Raw genomic sequence first — 6,574 nt, forward strand, 5'->3', positions numbered from 1 at the left:
CTAACATCAGCATTTTCAAAACAAGTAGGCTACAGGCACTTTGCGCGTCTTGCCACATAGGTTACTTTACTTTATCAGTTGGCTTGAACGCTAAAAAAATATGCGTCGTGACTTATTGACCATGGGAAATGACGCGCACCTTGATTGTTGATATCACGGGCGGCGGCATGTTCGGTTTAACGTTTTTTTGTATGAATGAATTACAGTAATGACACGCCGTTACATTGTCAACGTGAGACACTTCACTTCATTTATTTCAATTTCCACAATAGGCTACTATATTAGTCAGAGTCTGGACTAGCGTAACCTACTAGCTTAGCTCCCCCCACTTAGCTCTGCCTAATAATTAATTGCGCTGAAAGCAGGCAGGCACGCAGCTTTGCTGCTGGCGTTAACACTTGCGTGCATAGTGGGGTTTGAAACATGCCAAAGTCTTAGTAGCCTGTTTAACATCCAAAGACAGTCATTGTACTTTTCAAGAGTTAATAACATAGAGTTAATATAACATTACAGCCGTGTGAGACCAAAAATAAATAGGCGGTCAATAGTAAAACGACTCTTCGACTAAAAAAATTGCCGTCGACTAATTTTCATGGTCGATTAGGTCGACTAAGTCGACTAATCGCGGCAGCACTACTTACTTGTGTAAACTTTCCGGGAAGTGATCAGCGAGACCTGGCGAGACTGCCACTTAGTGAGAGACCCACGAAAATGGCCTGATGAATGACCTGACGTGCATGCGTCACTGATTCGACCCAAAGCGGCAACCGAGTTATGATAAAATGTCCAGATTGTGCGTTTTCATGAGTTTTCGATCGTCATATATTTCATTTCCATTCATCACAGAGTTCCCAAAATCACATATAAGGTGTGTTCGAGTGTCTAGTTTCGTAATTTAAAAAAAAAAGCTAAAAACGTAATATTACGTTTTTGGCACTCAACGCATGGGAAGGAAAAACGTAATATGTTTTTGGCACTCAATGAGTTAAATAGGTTAACATCGCTCTAAGTTCGCCTTCAAGCAAGGAAAACGATGATTTGAAGACATCTGTTTTGTTGGAAGGACAATGGGGTAGCAACAGGGCAACACAGAGACAGGCCCGATGGCAGGGCTAATGTCATGAGAGTATTAAAATATGGGATATTCTAAGGGAAAATATTAAAACGGCAAGACGGGGAGGGGGGGGTTAAAATACGTGATAAACGGAAAAAGTTGACATGCATTGTTTCGGTCCCCGTGCACAGGGATTATTTGTCATATTATTAATCTCATATGATTATTTGTGAAATTGTGCAAACAGGTGCAACACATTTGAAAAGGAAGGACTGGTAGCATGCAAGCTCACTGGAGAGATTGATTTAAGAACGTTATCACAGTGTGTGGCTGTGGCGCGGGCGGAAGACAGCGACAATTGGCAGGGGAGGGTCATGTCTTTTTTAACAATTCTGGTCGGAGGGTCATTGAACAATTTCTAGCAGGCAAGGGAGGGTCATGCAACGTTTGACTGAAGCACTCAAAATTCCTCCGGTGGCCCCTTCAATAAATAACGAACAGTCCCTAGATTGCTGCTGGGCTATACTGTATGTCTTGGTTCATGTCTGTTAACAACTCATTGCCGTCAAACGCGTATCTCGCGGTTCCATCCATTACAAACAAACATGCAATGTGAATGTCTGGGATTGGGGAGAGCACTAAATGCTCTACTGAATAAGCACAAAGTCAAACCTTTAAATGAAAAACACTCTTTAATAATCAAAAAAATAAACCGCTAATGAAGTAAACTTGCGACCATCAAAAATCGCCTGTAACTCCGTGATAACAGGACGTAACAGGAAGGCATTTGGCTGAGCAACGGAGGTTAATGTACTCTATATTTTGTCTGTCTATCATCGTTGCACTCGGAGAAAACCAGAATGTTTAATTTGTCCTGCGTTTCTTCTACGGCTGCAAATGGGATTCACTCGCAGTTAACCAAATATTTCTTTATTAGGGCAGGGCAGGCATATTTCTGGCTATTAAATTATTTCTAAACCAGTCTGCTAAAGTCTGTAGTGAAGTCTGTGTAGGGTTTTCCAGGCTCCATTTCTTTTTACGAGACACATCTGCCGGTTGTTTGGGTTGTTGGTATGTTTATTTTTGCAGTGTCACTGGAAAAATACAAATTAAAGTAGCGTGATACCGCGTGATCCCGCGCGCGGACCGCGAGGGAAGCTGGCCAAGTCGAAGCACTGCCCACTGTAGACATATTTATCCTGCTCTTATAAGGTTACTGCTAATACACTGCACATATCGGTACTAATTTCATTTATACTACTCTAAACCACCTTCTGAAAACAACTGTACAATACTGTCTACACGGCACTATATCTTTTGTCCTGTCTTTGCATATCACATTGCACTTTTCTGCTTTTTTGCACTTCTGCATTTCTGACACAATCTGCATTTCGTTGTCTCTGTACTTGTACTCTGCACAATGACAATAAAGTTTAATCTAATGTAATCTAATCTAATCTTGATCTGTTTTACTCAACACATACATGGACACATACCTCCTGAATGGCAAGTAAAGGGGGAAAAAAGTAGGAGAATGGTCAGTATATCAGAAGAAATTCTGTTTCCTTACAGACTAAATATGTTCCAAAATGCCAGCTTTCATGAAAGTCAACACGTATGCATCACTTTGGGCCTAATAGTTGATGTATTTCATGGCCATCAGATGGCACCATTGCACTACACTTCTGTAGCCTGTTTAGGTGCTTTAGGACAGTGTTTTTCAACCTTTTTTGTGCCACGGCACACTTTTGACACTTAAAATGTCCCACGGCACACTAACATCCTGTGAAGAAAAAATAAACATACCATAGCCTAAAACTTCAAATAATACACAGAAATGGTCTTATTACGGCTTCTATGCAATAAAACAAGCACCCTCTGTTTCATTTGTAGGTGACTATATCTAATTTAATTGTTGTTATGAACTGATGATTCTGTGAATACTGGATATGGGGCCCCCGTTGTATCAATGCCTGCATACCACAAATAGTGCAATCATACAATCAATGAGAGCACATGTGGTTATAAATTCTTTGATGCAACAGTTGCTTTTCTGGACCAGTGAGTGACATTTGGGTAATTTTCTGCGGCACACCTGATGATCTCTCACGGCACACTAGTGTGCCCAGGCACAGTGGTTGAAAAACGCTGCTGTAGGACACCACTGTACCATGAGCAGCATACATAGTCAGCATAAGGCTGAATTAGAGCACCTACTGTAGGTGCCTCTTGCGCTTATAACCTTATTCTGAGCATAAGACTGAATTAGAGCACCTACTGTAGGTGCCTCTTGCGCTTATAACCTTATTCTGAGCATAAGGCTGAATTAGAGCACCTACTGTAGGTGCCTCTTGCGCTTATAACCTTATTCTGAGCATAAGGCTGAATTAGAGCACCTACTGTAGGCGCCTCTTGCGCTTATAACCTTATTCTGAGCATAAGGCTGAATCAGAGCACCTACTGTAGGTGCCTCTTGCGCTTATAACCTTATTCTGAGCATAAGGCTGAATTAGAGCACCTACTGTAGGTGCCTCTTGCGCTTATAACCTTATTCTGAGCATAAGGCTGAATTAGAGCACCTACTGTAGGTGCCTCTTGCGCTTATAACCTTATTCTGAGCATAAGGCTGAATTAGAGCACCTACTGTAGGTGCCTCTTGCGCTTATAACCTTAGTCTGAGCATAAGGCTGAATTAGAGCACCTACTGTAGGTGCCTCTTGCGCTTGGCCCGCTACAGCCAAATGGCAGTCCAGCACACAACCAACGGAGTCCTTTACAGTCATCTCATTATCTCCAACCTTTACCTTTATCTACCATTATTTAAAACCGCTTTAGGGTTCAGTTGTAGATCATCTCTGATAACCAGCAGCCCTAGACAGTAAAATAAAGCAACAAGTAGCCCAGCCTACCTCTCACCACCACTACTACTACCACTTGTGTACCTGCTGCACGTGTGTGTGTTATTCCCTCTCCTGCTCAAACAGAAGGTGTGCTGCATATCATTTTGCATTAGGCTGATTTTGTGATAACCTGTTTACTTTGCAGTAAATTGTAAATAGCCTAGTGTCATGCAGTTAATGGGATACTGTGCAGAGTTGGGAAGTGCTGTGAATACACACAGGTGAAGCTCCTGTTGACAGTTTCAACTTTCATACAGCGAACTGCTGTCATAATGAAATACAGGGAAGTACTGTCTGTTTGGGGACTAACTAACTGCTCCTATAGTATAACCTGTGCTATACCCATGACTAACTGCCCCTGAGGTATATCCAGGCCTCCTATGTGGGATTATTCCATTTCAGACACACCCTATGTGGGATTATTTATATCAGACACACCCTATGTGGGATTATTTATTTCAGTCACAGCCTATGTGGGATTATTTATATCAGACACACCCTATGTGGGATTATTTATTTCAGTCACAGCCTATGTGGGATTATTTATATCAGAGACACCATATGTGGGATTATTTATTTCAGTCACAGCCTATATGGGATTATTCCATTTCAGACACACCCCATGTGGGATTATTTATTTCATGCACAGCCTATGTGGGACTATTCTACGGAGCCCTCCGGGTGACATGGGGAAAAAAAACATGGGTTAAAAAAAAAAAAAAGTAGTGGGGAAAAAAAACGATGCACTTTTGCGGGATCTCATTGCGGGATCTCGCAAAGTTTGCAATGGAAAAAGATACTTCTTCTACCCAAAGTTGCTTGTTATTGTTTGGATAATATAGCCCATAATGTGTTTTTGTATCAGCCATTATGATTCTTCAAATTTGAATTGCACTTGCACACACACACACACACACACACACACACACACACACACACACACACACACACACACACACACAAAGGGCTTCGATACCCCTAACTGGTCGTTTTATTTACTACTTGAAAGGTTTTGTAGTGGCCCCCTGCTGAACCAGCTCACAGCAGGCAGCAGGTGATGAGCAAAAAAACGAAGAAGAAAAAAAAACGATGCACTTTTGCGGGATTTTTTTTCTACTTTTGGAACTTGCTGGGCTTCCTACTTGACCCCAATAGGCCCACAAACCACTACCGCCAGATGGCAATCGTATCATGATACTATGATTGCTCTATCACTGTTGCGTTTTGTGGGTTTTCTGGACACATTACATAGGCCTATGACACGGGAGGGAGAGGGAGACACCTGCGTGCAGACACGCACACACCCAGGCGCGTAGCAAGCGTGGGGGATGTGGGTGTTATAACGTACACAGTTTTGCTGGAACACGATTCTATCCCCCACACTTTTTGTCAGATTAAATTGAAAGTAAAATATGCAAATAAACGCTCCCGTAAAGAGTCGGAACCGTATCTATAACGCACACACAGAGACACAAATAGGTCTGTTGATTTGATTGAACGGTCATCCAGCCAATCACATCAAGTTAGGTGAAGAACCAGAGCCGCTCTGATCAAATTCAAACTGTACGTCTTTCAAGGCTATGCTGCTGCTTGGGTCTGCATTGTAACGTCTGCAGTGAGCAGATTTCAGATAGAATTGAAATGATAATTGTTACCGCATTATGCTAATTTAGTAAACCAAAATTCACTGTCTGACTGACCGTTTTTGTCACAATGCAGGGAGTCAAAGTGAAAGCGGGGTGTGTGCACCAAGGCACCTGTTTCTGCAGGAAAACCTTTGGCTACTGTTCTCAGAGCATTATGCTTTCTCTGCCTATGATCTGCAGCTTTTCTCAAACTATGGGCCTCCTCAACAATTAACCTACTACTGCTCCACGTAGCCGCGAAATTAAGTTATGCCCGGTGCTTCACACGTCTGCTCATTTGCAGCATACTTATTCATTTGGTGTCATCAACTATATAGACATAGCCCAGTCAGCACACATACAGTACGTCTCCAAGACGCTTGGAAAGGAACAGCTTAATTACATCGCGTTCCATTTAGAACGTCTTATTTGATCTGATCTTACAAACGGCGGCGTCAAGACACATTTGAGTTCTACATCGGAGATAGAACGCTTATGATCGCTCATGCAATGTGTGCGTCCATGCAGCAAGTGAAACTGGAGGTAACGTGGGCTAGAAGCAACAATAGTTTAAACAACAACGTGGCTTCCTGTAACTATCAATGGAAAAATGCATAGAAACTGCTAATCATAATCTTTAAATTGACATTAATTAAGCTGGCTATATGCAACACAATTTATATATATTCCCTTTGCATATGTTTGGGTAGACTTCAAACGTTTTTGAATTTGAGCTTACAGTTCTGTGTCCTTTACATTTATTTAATAGGTATTAGTGATACCTCGAAATTAGGCTGCTGTCTGTTAGGCAATTTATTGTAGCCTGCTGTGTGTGCGTGTCTGCACGCAGGTGTCTCCCTCTCCCTCCCGTTTTCATAGGCCTATGTAATGTGTCCAGAAAACCCACAACACGCAACAGTGATAGAGCAATCAGAGTATCATGATACGATTGCCATCTGGCGGTAGTGGTTTGTGGGCCTATTGGGGTCAAGTAG

The sequence above is a fragment of the Alosa pseudoharengus genome, unplaced genomic scaffold (genome assembly GCF_046254945.1).
Source record: "Alosa pseudoharengus isolate Yale_2024_CS ecotype anadromous, Long Island Sound unplaced genomic scaffold, YU_APseudo_1.1 YU_APseudo_1.1_scf_19, whole genome shotgun sequence".
NCBI lineage: Eukaryota > Metazoa > Chordata > Actinopteri > Clupeiformes > Clupeidae > Alosa > Alosa pseudoharengus.